The 14,986-nt window shown below is 36.3% G+C and overlaps 1 long non-coding RNA gene across 1 annotated transcript in view; it reads left to right on the top strand.

Moving 5' to 3' along the window:
• The first annotated feature begins 2,729 nt into the window (after positions 1-2,729).
• The window catches only part of LOC120097391 (uncharacterized), an 82,298-nt gene continuing 70,041 nt past the window's right edge, over positions 2,730-14,986 (top strand). Inside the window, exon 1 of the long non-coding RNA XR_005494757.2 lies at positions 2,730-3,963. This is a non-coding gene — a long non-coding RNA (uncharacterized LOC120097391). The remainder of the gene's footprint in view (positions 3,964-14,986) is intronic.

The following is a 14,986-nucleotide window of genomic DNA, read 5'->3' on the forward strand; positions in this document are numbered from 1 at the left end:
CATCCAACTCAAGCTTACAGTTTATTAGTAAAAACACCATGTCTCTGTGTCTATATGGTGCACCTGTCCTGTCAGTGCAAGGTCAAGCAGTCCTCTGAGGGAAGAGTGAGAGTCCTTATAGGAAAGATGGAAAAGAAGACTCAGAAACAAAGGTCAGAAATGGGGGGGGGGCTGTTCAGTGAATTTTGTAGCAGCTCCAAGTTCAATTCTCATAAGCTTTCTATTCTTTGCAGCATTGTGGGAAACTAAGTCACAAGCTAGCAGAGAAATGGCCGACATTTGATATCCGAACCCATCTAGAGCCCTCCCTATTCCTCCAAGACTAACAAAACGTTCTGGCCCTTACCTTGAGCTTCAAATATATCTCCTATTATCATGTGACAGCAAGGCAGGAAATCTGTCCATAGATCCTGGTCTGACATGACTGTGCCTGACCAGCAGGCTTTCACAGAAGCAAGCAGTGTGTCTTCCCAGAATTTGGGAGCTAGAATAGAGTAAAAGAAAGTGTAGAAACGCCATGCAATTTGTTGCTAGCGGAATACCAATTCCCCTGAAAACGTTACTACATGTGGCCTTTCATTTCTGGCCTTCTATTTCTCTGTTCTGTGTTCGTGGTTTCTATACTCCAGACTATTTTAATTAAACATTTTCAATATTTTAAAATATATTAAAATATGTGACTGAATTTATATGTCTGTGTAAGATGTATGTGAATATACATGAACCGTATTTATGAAATAGCAGTGAAAAATAGAAATGGAAGAATATTAAGAAGCAATTTTTCTCATCATTATATATAATTGGAAATTTCAAATTAAAACTACATTAGATATTAATTCATGTCTATTAAATGGCCAAATACAAAACATTAAAGGTATCAGATATCACCAGAAAAATGGAACAACAGGACTCATCCGCTACTGTAGAAAGGCCAAATGGCTCAATCATTTTGGAAAATTATTTGACAAACTTATTTCAGGGCTGAATATTATGGTATCTTATACTACAAAAACATATTACTTGGCATCATCCAAAAATATTGAAAACATATCCTCACAAATTCCTGGAAACAAATGTTAAGGTAGCCTTATTAACAACTTACTAATAAAAACTTCCTTCAAATTTCTTGGGCATATGAATGGACAAGGCATTTAACATATGAATGGATAAGGCATTTTAAACACACCCATAAACAGCCAAAAACATCTTGGAAAACTACATATGGATATTACTGAAGGAAATTTGCCAGACAAAAAGGTGGGTATAGTACTTGATTGCAACTATAAGATGGCTATAATAATTAATGAAGAAAGCTGTCATGGATTCTGAAGACAGCAACGTTGGAAGTATGACAGGTTTGGAGGTGGGAAATAGAAGGGAGAGAATTTTTGTGATTACAATCTCAAAAAATAAAAGAATTTTTAATTTTAAAAGATGAAAACTAAAGGTAAAACAATAAAAGTTGTAAGATATTGGGGAAAATCCAAAATAAAATAAAAATACATCAGTTTTGTGCATTTATGTATATATAAGAAGGAAAAAGGAAGAAGACCTTACATGCACTATGGTATGCATAATTTCATTAGGTGATGGAAATGGTTGTTCAAATAATGGAAGTAACATTCCTAGATCTCGAATGATATATTTACTGATACTGAAAATAGATGAAGACAAGTAATTAACAACTCCCTGATCACTTTAGTGCTAGAAACAGATGTTCATATTTAAGGCATCGAATCGGAGTAGTTATCACTGAGCTGCTGCTTAGGACGGGTATTGTGGTCCTCTTTTTCATAGGAGAGAATATTGTGATGCAGATGATCATGATTGTCTGAAAATATCCCCATCACTAACAATACTCTTTCTGCTCTCTGATATTTGAATGAAGATTGCATTTAACAAGCTCAATTATGTCTTCTCTTGCCTGGTGGGCTGCATTTAATCCTAATTGCTGGAAGAAAATACACAGAAGCATCTTCCAGCTCAAGTTTTCTATTACCACTAAAACCAAAGAAAGACAGTCTATGTGTTGTCTTTAACAAGGCATTACTAAAAAAGTGGGATCAGAGAGAAGATTATTAGACAGGTTGGGGTTGAGCCTCAAGAAATAAGAGCTAGGAAATTACCTGAAAATTCTGGGTCTGGTCCGGTTTGGTGGTTGTTTGGTTTTTATTAATTTTTTTAAAGCAAACTCTAAGATCTCTAAGATCCACTTTTGTAGACTGGTTTACTTTTGGAATGTAACAAAGCTATATAGTGGGTCTATCTTGCCCTTTGCAAATAGCATATTTCCTCCATTACTGAGTGCATAAGATTTGCTCTAGTAATTAAAAATGGTCTTCAAAGATTGGCAGACTCTATTATGGTAATTTAATCATTGGTTAAAATAAAGATGAAACAATGTTATCAAGGATTAATATCAACATATTTCCTATGTTAATTGTTTATCTAAAATCTAATTATTAAAACTACACATGCCTTTAGTGTATAATAAATGTATTGAGATACCTTCTTTTTTATTGAATACTTTATCTATTTACATTTCAAATATTATCCCCTTTCCCATTTCCCTCCTCTCTCATATCCCTCCCCCTGCTTCTTTCAGGATGCTCCCCCTCCCACCCACCCACTCCCAACTCAATACCCTGGCAAGGCTCTACACTAGGGAAGAACCTTCACAAGACTGAGGGCTTCTCCTACTATTCATGCCAGACAATACCATTCTCTGCTACAAACTTGGCTGGATCCATGGGCCTCTCCATGTGTACTCTTTGATTGGTGGTTTAGTCCCTGGTAGCTGTAGGAGTTCTGGTTGGTTGATGATGTTGTTCTTCCTGTGGGGCTGCAAACCCCATCAGCTCTTTCAGTACTTTCTCTAACTCCTCCATTGGGGTCCCCATGCTCAGTCTGATGGTTAGCTGCAAGCATCCTCATCTGTGTCAATAAGGCTCTGGCAGAGACTTAAAGGAGACATCCACATCAGACTCCTGTCAGCAAGTACATCTTGGCATCAGCATAGTGACTGGGTTTGATGGCTGCATATTGGATGGATCACCAGGTGGGACAGTCTCTGGATGGCCTGTCCTTCAGTCTCTGCTCCACTCGTTGTCCCTGAATTTCCTCCTGTGAGTATTTTGTTTCCCCTTCTAAGAGGGACTGAAGCATCCTTATTTTGGTCTTCCTTCTTCTTGAGCTTCAGGTGGTCTGTAAATTGTATCTTGGGTATTCCAAGCTTTTGGGCTAATATGCATTTATCAGTGAGTGCATACCATGTATGTTCTTTTGTAATTGAATTACCTCACTCAAGATGATATTTTCTAGTTCCATCCATTTGCCTAAGAATTTCAAGAAGTCGTTGTTTTTAATAGCTGAGTAGTGTATATAATAGCCAGAAGCTGGAAAAAAAACACAGAGGAATGGATACAGAAAATGTAGTACATGTCTACAATGGAGTGTTACTTTCTTTATTGCAGAGTATTTACTGTATGTCAAAGTTTTCTGTTGTGAATTAACACAAAGAATTGGTCTTCTGTGAATGTTTTTTATAATAGCTGAATTATGATTTAATGGGGTGCTTTTAAAACTTTTTTTGTGAACAAAATAATAAAAATTCTAAAACTTATGGTGTTTCCAAAACATTGTGAGGTAAAAAGGTAATTAAAGAAGAAAAACCAAAGGAAGATAAAATGGAGGAAAAGCCGGTTGGATTATGAGATTTGGCTGGTCTCCTAGGAGATAGGAAATGAGAAACTTCAAAGGGGAGAAGCTGTCATATTACTATTTAATTCTATGTTTCCATACAGGATGCTTAATATGCTAATTATGCATTCAAGCTTGTCCTCAAATACTGTTCCTTCCTGTTTTCTTCTGTTGACAGTTGATTGGTTCTCATCAAAATAAAAAGACCTTGTTTATTGAGGATTTCTGACATTGTCATTACATGCTTGCAGATATTTTTCACAGGTAATTAATTATTCATCTTTGGGTTTTGTTTTAACAAATTTATTTGTATAAATATGTGTTGTTCAACTATTGTTAGCCAGCTCTGAATTTTTGGTGTTTTCCCCTATGAGTTGTTAAACATTAAAATGGTTGTGGGTTAATACAGAAATATTCCCAATTTAACAGTGTTTTTATCAAAATGTTATAGCTGAATGAGTTTTTCCTTCTCTTCCAACCTTTTTAAAAGACATATTTTTATCCTAAAAATGAAAATACTATAACTGTATTCTGACTTTGGCAATTATGTAAAAATATTCCCCATTTTGTTTCTACATAGAACACAGCTGGATACTTTTATACTTCTGCCATTAATCTGTCATTTCAGTTTTAACAACCCATATAATTTGTGAACACACGTTTCTCATTCATAGTAAAAAACATCTTTGTTTCTTATTTATTAGGTCTAGAAAGAGAAGTTTCTTGGTTACAATAAACATCAAGTGTATTAAAAGCTAAGAAGTCTTCACTCGGGTTATTGTAATATGGAGAATTATCCTTAATGACGAACAGGAAAAAAAAAAACACTGGAAAGTTATAGAGATAAGTATATGAGGAAGTGATTCACCCTTAACACAGATTTCATAAAATATAATCGAAGCAAGTAATTTCTCAAACTGTGGAGGGCCACCTGTTCCTTCACAGTGGCTCTGTGGTTTCTATTTAAGAACATACATAACGATATTTATATAATGAAAGCTGGGAATTTGAAGGATAGTGTATGGGGGTACTAGAGAACAGACAAGGCAGGTAGAGGTGAGGGTGATAATGTCGATGCAATACTAAGTTGTAAAATACTCCCAGAAATAGATGTGAGGGAAACTTTTCTTCTGCACTATTTCTATTTGTCTAGAGTATGGAAAAAATCCAATATCTGTCATATCATATGAACCAACAATAAATGGTAATTGGTAATCGTGTCTTCTGGTGACAAATATGGACATTAATCCCAAATAGCGAATTCTAATGTATTCAGAGCCATAGAAGATTTTTTTCTCCTCTCCACAAATAACAGCTTGAAAAAGTGAACTGGATCTTTTTAGAGAAAATTTGAAATCTTTAGACAACAGGAGAACTTTCCCCCTTGCTTGGATCCAAGAATGGCTATTCCTGGAGTTCTGTAAGTGTGCCAGTGGGGACAAGCATGTGTGGAAAGCAGCCTTATTAGCATGCGAATTGTAAGAGGAATGACCATCATAGATGGGTTTGTTTGTTTCTCATGACACTGAAATTATGTCTGAAAAAAAATACTGCCAAGTAACTAATTTTGTCTGAAATTGGGCAATTACTCCTCAAATTAGCCAAATGCAGGTGTAATTATTATTTTAAAAATACTAATTTCTCATGGTAATTTACAAAGGAGTATCTGTGTTTGGTAGAAAAACTCCATCTGGTTGACATATAACAAACGGAAGTTGAATTTAAAAGTACAAGTGAAATTACTAACACACACACACAGGGAGAGAAGGAAGGAGGTAGACAGACAGTCAGAGACAAATAAAAAGAAAGATGGAAAGACAGAAATAAACAGGGAAGGAGACAGAAAGACAGAGAAAAGGAGAGAGAAGGAAAGACAGAAACAGGCAAAGAGACAGACAGAAGAAAAGCAATGATATTATTATAACACTAAATTTGTATGAATAAACCAATGGAAATAATATCATAGGGATATTAAGTACCTAAATTCGATAAGTTATTAGCATATGAGAGTGGATTTCTAAGACTGACCACATCTACTAAAATCCCTTTAAAATAGCCTTTCAGTTGAAACTTGCTACTCTAGCATCTCACGAGATTTTTTTTTCTGACTTCTAAGTCTTTGTTAGCTCTCACCTTGTAATTGAAATTATTCCCAATCAATGCTCCTAGTCTACATGGCTTGCATGCCGTCTACATCACGGTCTTTGGTAGCTACTCAGTTACCAAAGCTTCAGACCCAATAGCTTCCACGCCTAGTTCCAATAGGAACAGGCCACATTTACAAAAGCACTAAAAGCTTTGGATCATTAGGCTCTTGGGCTAGCACTGGTTGACCCTTTCTGCTATGACATCATACACAGTTCCTATTCCACCAAACAACCTGTGCCTGTTGGAAATTTCTTTCTTGTTCTTTATGGCCTTTCCCCTCTCATTCCTCACTCACAATTGAGAAATACTTTCCCCAGATTGAGCCAAGGATGTTCAATAATTCCATGACTCTGTCCTCTAAATCCAAACATCACCTCCCTGGAAATGTTACACTGGTGATTTTAGCCGAGATATAAACAATGCTTTGCTTTGCTTAAGGAAACCTGGAGTATTTAACTATGTGTCTCTTACTTTTGAGAACAGACTCTTTTTCCCATCAGTTTATTTCATTACTGTGTCAGCAGCTTAAACATTACTACAATATTGGAATTTGGCAACATATAGCCACTGGAAAAGGAGAAATAAATGAATTAAATGTCATAGATATTGTACTCATGTTTCGAAAAGTTGAAAAGAAGGAGAGAAAGCATATTGAACTTCAATCTTCAGAGAGCTTATACAAAGTAAGCTGAATGCTTTCTAGTAAGAGTCCCAGAAGTCAAGAGGAACAATAGAAAGTTCAACATAAACATTTACTCTATCGAGTCTGTGAATTCAGAGTGAAACGCTAATAAAGAGCAGAGGTCATTGCTTTACCCAAGTGTGCCATCTATGGAATGAAGAAAGAATTATATGAATAGAAAATCCCTGTCACATAAATGATGAATTATTGTGTAAAGAAAAACTGGCTTTGGACTGAAGTGATGGCTCAGTGGTTAAGAACACTGTCTCCTTTCCAGAGGTCCTGAGTTCAATTCCCGGCACACCAAGTGGTGGCTCACAACCATCTATAAAGGGAATCTATGATGCCTTCTTTCTGGCAAGCAGGTGTTCATGCAAATAAAGCTCTCACATACATAAAGTAAATAAACAAAGTTAAAAAGAAGAAAGCTGACCCAAGGAATAATAAACTGTTGGACTGAAACCTACTGAAGAACAGAATCTAAACAACGCCAAGGACAATATGTAGTCCTCCAAGAGTAAGATATGTTAGTCAACATATTCAGTGTTCTGACAGCAGCATCACAGATCAGGAGACACATGGATACCCTGTGGCTCTTGATGTAATGCAGTGTGGAAACACACAGAACCTATGACAAGATTAAGTTTTTTTCAGATTCATTGGAGAAATCCCACTGCATAGATGGTGACAAATACCAACTGAAGCCTGCTATCGGGAGCTCTTGTTTTAGATGTCAACACGAAGACTGGTTGACAGCTTCTCTGGCTATCATGAAAGACACCATCCATGAGACGCTGTGTTCACATTGTTAGTAGACAAGATGAGGTCCATTTAAATTATGTCAATACCACTGCCTAGTGTTTTGGTTCAGTTTGGTCCACACGAAAAGACTATATGTACCATCCTTGTGTTCAAAATGAAAGACTACTTCTCTCTCCCCAGAAGAGAGATAGCTGTGGGTTTGGTGTAGTAGGACATGATATACATGTTAAATAAAATAGTGCATACATCAAATCTAGAAGGACGAAGAATGATGTAAAAGAGAGTTCTGCTCCACATAGGGTCTCTGCAGGTTCTGGATTTCTGTACATAGAAAATGCAAATTGATTTAGTTGTCAGACAAACCCAGAACCTGTGGCGTTCTGCTAGCAACATTGCCAGGCAGAAATCACTCTTTATTGATAATTAATTATGGCCAAATTGTTTAATTCCTCTTAAAACCACCCAGCTACCTGGCTCTTAATATTGATAAGCATTAAAATGAATGATTTTTAGATTATTATAGTAAAGCAGTGAGAGGCAATTTCCAATAGTGTGTGTATTCATGTATTCATATGTATGTCTATACTGACTTTTGCAATTGGAAACAACAGAAATGACTTTAACTATCAGAAAAATATGAAATTGCTCAGTAAAGAAATCACTAATTCATATCTTGTTGGTTTTGTTCAGTCCTTAAGCATGGACACACTAAGAGCAAATTTTAAGAATGGATATGATCATTCTTTGAAGACTCTTAGTTGTCTCCTTAGAAATTGAAAACTTAAAAGTAATTGATAGTCTCTTACTACTCATAAGAATAATACTTAACTTAAAGCAGCACAGAAGGTCTCCCACATTAGCCCTGGACACTTCAGTTTTGCCACTGCCTGCTTCCGTATTCAGTACTGAATTATTCAGAGCTGCTTCTATTTTGTACTTTTATTCACAGCCTCATTCCCACTTATTCATCTTACTCGTATGCTTTTGTAAGCCTGGCAAACTACATGCATATAAATAAAGTTTTATTAGAACAACATTATTGCTCAGTAATTTATATACTGCCTATGTCTGTTTATTTGTTTGTTTCTTGTGTTTTAACAAGAGAGTTGAAAGGTTGCTGCTGAGACCTCATGATCTATCAAGCAAGAAGTCCTTCACATCTGGTGCTTGACAGAAAAACAAATGTTAAAATTTAGAAGGTGATAGACTATAGACCCAAGTCAGCACACGGTGTAAATGGTATAGCTTCTGTTTTCTGTGGGTTCACAGCACTTATGTCACAGGCACCCTCACATCATTTCCTTTAACTAACCTTCATGCTAACCATCTGAAGTAAATGTAATCATTTCTAATTTAGAAACAATGAAAGAGTGAGTTTAGAAAGCTGGAATCATGACATGAAGATCTGCCAGAGTGTAGAGTGATACTGATTACAAATCTTAACATGTGCACTCAGAGATAAAGGTATGTTTTAGTTTTGTTGATTTTTGGACTTCTGCTTTGAAATAATGCAAACTCACAGGACATTGTGTTTGAATGTAGAAGAAATTTATGTGCCTTTTAGCCTATCTTTTCAATGTTGATTTCAGGCTTCCTATTACAATTCATTTATACCTATGTCATTCCAAAATGCCTTCGGATAGAGCTAATAAAGCAATGACTTGAAGGAAGGAGATGAGGACTTGTTTAAGTCTTCCTCCATGTGTAGTGCTGTCATTTTAGGGATCTGATGCTTTTATGACCTCTCCTGTGTGTGGTGGTGTCATATCCGAGATCCAATGCTTTCTTGACCTCTCCTGTGTGTTCTGGTTCACAGAATCTGGATCTTATGGTTTTATGCTGGTATCTCATTGTTGATCAGGTTTTTATTCATTAGACAGCTAAGTTGGATTTTCTTTATTTCATATTTATTATATATGTTCTTGAAAAAAATACTGACACAGTTTGCCCACTTTATGACTAAATTACTTGTTTGTGACTTTTTAGAGCGCTCTATATGTTCATATACAGTACTTTTATAATTTGTGTTATCTACTTCGTGAATCTTTTGATTGTGGCTTAACTATGAGGTATTCCACATAGACTCATGTATCTGACACAGTGCCCAGCTATTGACAGTGTTTGAATCTGTTGTGGAGCCTACAGGAGGTGGAGATTTGAAGGGTTAAGTGGGTCGCCTTATATTTCCCAGCATCAGGTCCTGACCATCGTCTCCAATCTGACTAACAATATCTGACCTTCCTGCTTTCTATGCATGTCACCACACTATCTCAGCCATGATTCTTTGTCACCTTAAGGAGCAGCAAAGAACTCTACTTCCTGAAATGACTCTTTTCATTGTTGTTTGTTTGTGTCTTTGAGGCAGGGTTTCTTTGTGTAGCCTTAGCTATCCTGGAACTCTCTGAGTAGATCAGGCTGGCCCCAAACTCAGCCTACCTCTGTCTCCCCAGTGCCAGAATTAAAGGCTTGCATCACCACCACCTTTCGGAAAACTGCTTTTCTCAGATATTTTGTCACCGTGATAAAAAAAAAAAAAAGCTAGTACAGAAACTTAGAAAAAAGGGAGTTTGGGGGTTGGGGATTTACCTCAGTGGTAGAGCGCTTGCCTAACAAGCACAAGGCCCTGGGTTCGGTCCCCAGCTCCGAAAAAAAAAGAAAAAGAAAAAGAAAAAAGGGAGTTTGGGTTCTACTGAGCTAAGCATGACCTCCGGGTTTGTTGTCTTTAAACAGGTTTCTAGAGGAGTGCAGAAGAGCTTAGAACCATCTCATCAGTTATTAAATTGTTTTAATTTCTGCAAGTTGAATGATAGAAGTTACAGCATGTCTTACCCAAGCTGAATAACATCCAGGTTGGAAAGGTTATAATACAGATAAACGCAAATGCCCACACTATAAAATTAGCTAGCCTGCATACTGCATATTGTGAATACTGCATACTGTGAATCCATATTCTAGAAAGAGGCTCTCTTGTGACTTCTAGAACAACTTGAATATTGTATAGTTATGAAAATCAGTATGATTGCTCACCTTAATTAGATTTAAAATGTGGCTTTAAAATCTTTATTGCATTTTTATTGATATTTCCTCTAATATAGAGAGAGTTTAATTCATTTAACTGTTTTACAATAACTATCAATAGGATTTGTTATAAAGTTAAATCATTTTATCTATAAAGCGTTTATAATATTACTTTGCATGACACAGCATCCGGATATGTATGGGTGAAAAGAAGATTGGTCTATTATTTTTCCCCATGGCATTCGCCTCCAAATACTGTGAGTATCATCATTTTTCAGTCCTTCTGCAGGTGAGAACATCAAGCATACAGAGCTTAACTATTCTAACCATGTTGATCAAGGTTGCAAATAACTAGATAGGACATTTGTGATCCCAAGAGCACATCTGCAATACGACTCTACAACTACTCTCATTTGAAAGAAGGAAGTTATGTCACAGACGTGCAATACCTTCTGAAACTTGGAAAACTTTCCTTATCAGTATCAGCTGGTTGTAGAACTTCAGATGATTGTATGAGAAGTTTGGAATATTCAGGGCCTTCATGTTCCTGGGTAGCCAGAAACCAGATGTAAAAAAAAAAAAAAAAAAAAAAAAGGCTGTTTCATGTAGAGGCTTCTCTCAGCAAATAAGAAGACGTTGAGATATAGTCTGTCTGTGGGGACTGCTCACGTACCTGCTGTTGGATCCCTGGGAGAGTAGTTGAAGTTTAGAGAAAATAGGGCTCTGGCTGAAAAGTGAGAAAAATATCTTCACAGTTTCCATTTTGAGCATAAAAAATAAAGAGAATATAAAGTCATGGAGTTAAGAGGGAACTACTACCCTTGTATAAAAATATATTCACAGGAAAATATAGATCACTGAAAAATGGGAAAGCCCAACTGCTCTCTCTCTCTCTCTCTCTCTCTGTCTCTGTGTGTGTGTGTGTGTGTGTGTGTGTGTGTGTGTGTGTGTGTGTATGAGAGAGAGAGAGAGAGAGAGAGAGAAGAGTTTGTTTAAAGGCAGCATTATACCCCTACAGTATTAGTGCTTCCAAGCTCCTCTTTAAGCTTCTTTTGAACTGACTACATGCTTTCAACATTTTGATTGGAAGGTAGGTAATTTATACAGATATATTAATCAAAATGTAGAACAATCAAAAATGACAACCTAGGCTGGATTACTCATGCAAAAATAGACAGCCAGAGCCTGGAGAGGTGAAGAAAGAGGCATGCTCATTACAGAGAGGCTGCTAATCTACCAGAATTTGGATACTCAAAAGCAGTCTTTTTGCCAGCATCATAAAGAACATCATTCATTTAATAGTTTTAGCATTAACTCTGTACCATGAACTCATACAATTACAATGGTCCGTGTTAGCTAAATTGGGTAAAATACTTGTTCCTGAAAAGCTGGTTATCTAGTAGGGGTATGACATAATAAACCTATAGCATGATGTCAGTTTAAGATAAATGTTTTCCTCAGCTAAAATAAAATTAGGAGATGAAGAGTAAATCGGAGCAAAGCAGTTAGCATAGCATAATCAAAGATAGGTTTTGCAAGAAAAAGGCACCAGGGAAAACATACAAATGAAATAAGGGAGTAAGCAAGAAGACATCTGGGGCAATGCAAAGGAAATCACAGATGTAAAAACTCAAACAGTATTTAGTGTTTGATGAAAAGGAAGAAAGACATTGTATTGAAAGAGAATGAATATTTATGGAAAATGAGAATATAGAGACAGCCAAAGACAAGAGTACGCATGACTTCTAAACTGAAAGTGGAACTGCCAGTTAACTGGTGAGGTGAGGCCATGGAATGCTTTTGCTGGCTGACTGGTAAGATAGATACATCAATTGTGCCTCGAAGAAAGGTGGGCAAGAAACACATTAGGGGGATTAAAAAATAACAGGGAAACAACAATACTCCTTCTGTCAGGTAGGTGTCAAGAATGAGATTGATGATAAAAGGACTGTATTATGGAAAAAATGGTAGAAAACTATAGGGAGGGAAGATAAGTTAGAAAAGTGAAAGTTAATGTGATGACTTTTCAGACGTTGATGTTAGCACCCATACACATGTCAGATTATAAGAAGACAAATAAAACATAAGCTGTACTATGTTTGCATGACAAAAAAGACAAGTACTTTAACTCTAAAGTGTAATAACACAACTGGAAAGACTATTGACATTACCTATTAAAATACTAATTTTATCTATGAATATTATTATAAATACAAAGCATAGAATAATTCTAGATAGTATCATTTTGCAAAATGTGAATTATTTTATATTTTAACCAGATAACTTCTGTAAACACACAAGGCTTCCAGTGGTGGGGTTGGGTTATCAAACAAGCTGCAAAACCTAGGACCTACAATTTGTCCTCCCTATAAGATGTACTGAGATAAAAGTGGCACAAAACTTGTGAGAGCGGCCAATTTCTTACTTGTCCAACTTGAGATCCATGCCATAAGAGAGAGCCCATGCCTGACACTGCATAGATTGCCAGTAATCAGAGACTGGATCGCCCAGAGATCTAAGAAACAACCAAATACAATTGGCTAGCAAAAGTAGATGAAATGATTTCTAATGATATTTTGTTATTCTCATAGACTGGAGCCTAGCCCAATTATCATCAGAGAAGTTTCATTCAGCAACTGATGGGAGTAGATGCAGAGACCCACAGCCAAACATTAGCTCAGGGAAACCCTGGGAAGACGGGGAGAAAGGATTGTAGGACACACAGAGGTCAAGTATGCCATAAGAACACAGCCCACAGAATCAACCAAGCAGGACTTGTAGGACCTCATAATAACTGAAGCTAAAATCACAGAGCCTGCATGGTTCTCACATAGGTCCTCTGCATACATATTATGGATTTATAGCCTCATATTCTTGTGGAAGTGGGGATTATCTCTAATACTTGTGCCTATTTTTTGACCCTTTTCCTCCTACTAGGTTGCCTTGTTCCAGCTTTGGTAGGAGGACTGAGTGTCTAGACTTATTGTAATTTGTTAAGCATCCTCTTCTCCGTTGGGAAATAGAGGAGTAATAGATATGAGGAAAAGACAAGGTGGGGGTGGCGGGAAGAGAAATTGTAGTTGGGATGTAACACATGAAAGAATAGTAAATTTAAAATGTTAAAATATTAATGAAAAACAATGATTATATACAGCTCACAATGCATAGAAGAAATAGGAAAATCTGATTATGATGAAGTAGCAGCGTCTTGGACGTACCAAAACTAAATAAGAATACAGACCACTTGAAAATGCTTGATACCTGTTCATACAACACCCCTCAACACAGAGGAGATAACAAGTACTGCTTAAGAGTATAGTCAACAGTCATTAGGCTACATCAAGAAGGACGTCTGTCCAGCAAGAAATGATGAATTCACATCATACATAATACCTTAAGATTCCAAGAGATGTCAGTGAACATACCAACAACAATTATCCTAACCATTATGTCTGTTTAGGAGAACTTTGGTGGGGAATTGCATATATAGCCATTGTAAGTCTAGAATCTCCTAAAAAATAAACTTTAAAATTTCATTATACTTATGTATTTATTATTAGTGTTGGGGGCATCCATACATGCTACAATGTATGTGTGGAGGTCAAAGGAAAGCATGCAGAAGATGGGTCTTTTCTTCCTCTATGTGGTTCCTGGAATTGAATTACGTCTTCAGGCTTGTGCCTGATACACCATCTCTCTAACCCTAAATCTAACATCTCAGTGAGGAAATGTGCCTCTAGAATCACCAGAAACACTATAGTGGTGTCCCTTATATGTGCTCAACATTATACTAGATGCAATAGCTACTATAATTAGACATATTGGTGATGTGAGAATGATAAATAACAAGGAAAGCTATTTCTATTACAGGATTTGATATAATACCCAGGAGATCCTAAATCTGCAACAAAACAAAACAAAGGGACTTTTATCATATAAACTATTACGTAAGATATTAATAGAAATTAAAATAGAACATCAGCGACTAGAGAATAAACTCTGGGAAGTTGTCTGAAGATTGCTAGTGACTTACTCTCTAATAGATTTGGTAGGCTTACTTTTAAATCAATAAAAGACTGAATGGGGCTCAAAGAGGAATAGTAGTGAAGAAACACATGGAAATCTAAAGAAATGTAAAATAAAGTTCATAATACTGGAACTTCAGCTATCTGTTGTATGCTAGCTCAGCTTACCTCTCTGCTAGGAAAAGCTTCTTATCATAAAGAATAGATTATTACTTGATTTGTTTATAGGAAACTTCACTGAAACACAAGAAAATCAGTAGAGAAAACAGTGAGGAAAATCTGAAGACTGACTATCCAAGGATCTAAAAAAAGAAAAATGCTGCCTATTTCAGGACAGATAGTTTTCAGGAGAAAAATATGTACTGAGATAGGGTGGTGTACCACAGGGTGAAAGGAGAAAGGGAGAAAGAATGGGGAGAGGTTCTTCATGAGGGGGTACTGGGAGGTGGTGGGGAGCTGATATTGGAATGTAAGAAAAATAAAACAAAATAAATACATTTTTAAAAGAGAAGAACACATTTGAAATTTAAACATGACAGCATTGACTGTGATTGTATTTGTGAAGAGTCATAATTTTATCTCAAGAATAAATGAGTTTGTTGGAGATTACAGATGAAAAAACACCACAAAAGACTAAGAAGAAAGAATAGAG

This window comes from Rattus norvegicus, chromosome 16, assembly GCF_036323735.1.
Source record: "Rattus norvegicus strain BN/NHsdMcwi chromosome 16, GRCr8, whole genome shotgun sequence".
NCBI lineage: Eukaryota > Metazoa > Chordata > Mammalia > Rodentia > Muridae > Rattus > Rattus norvegicus.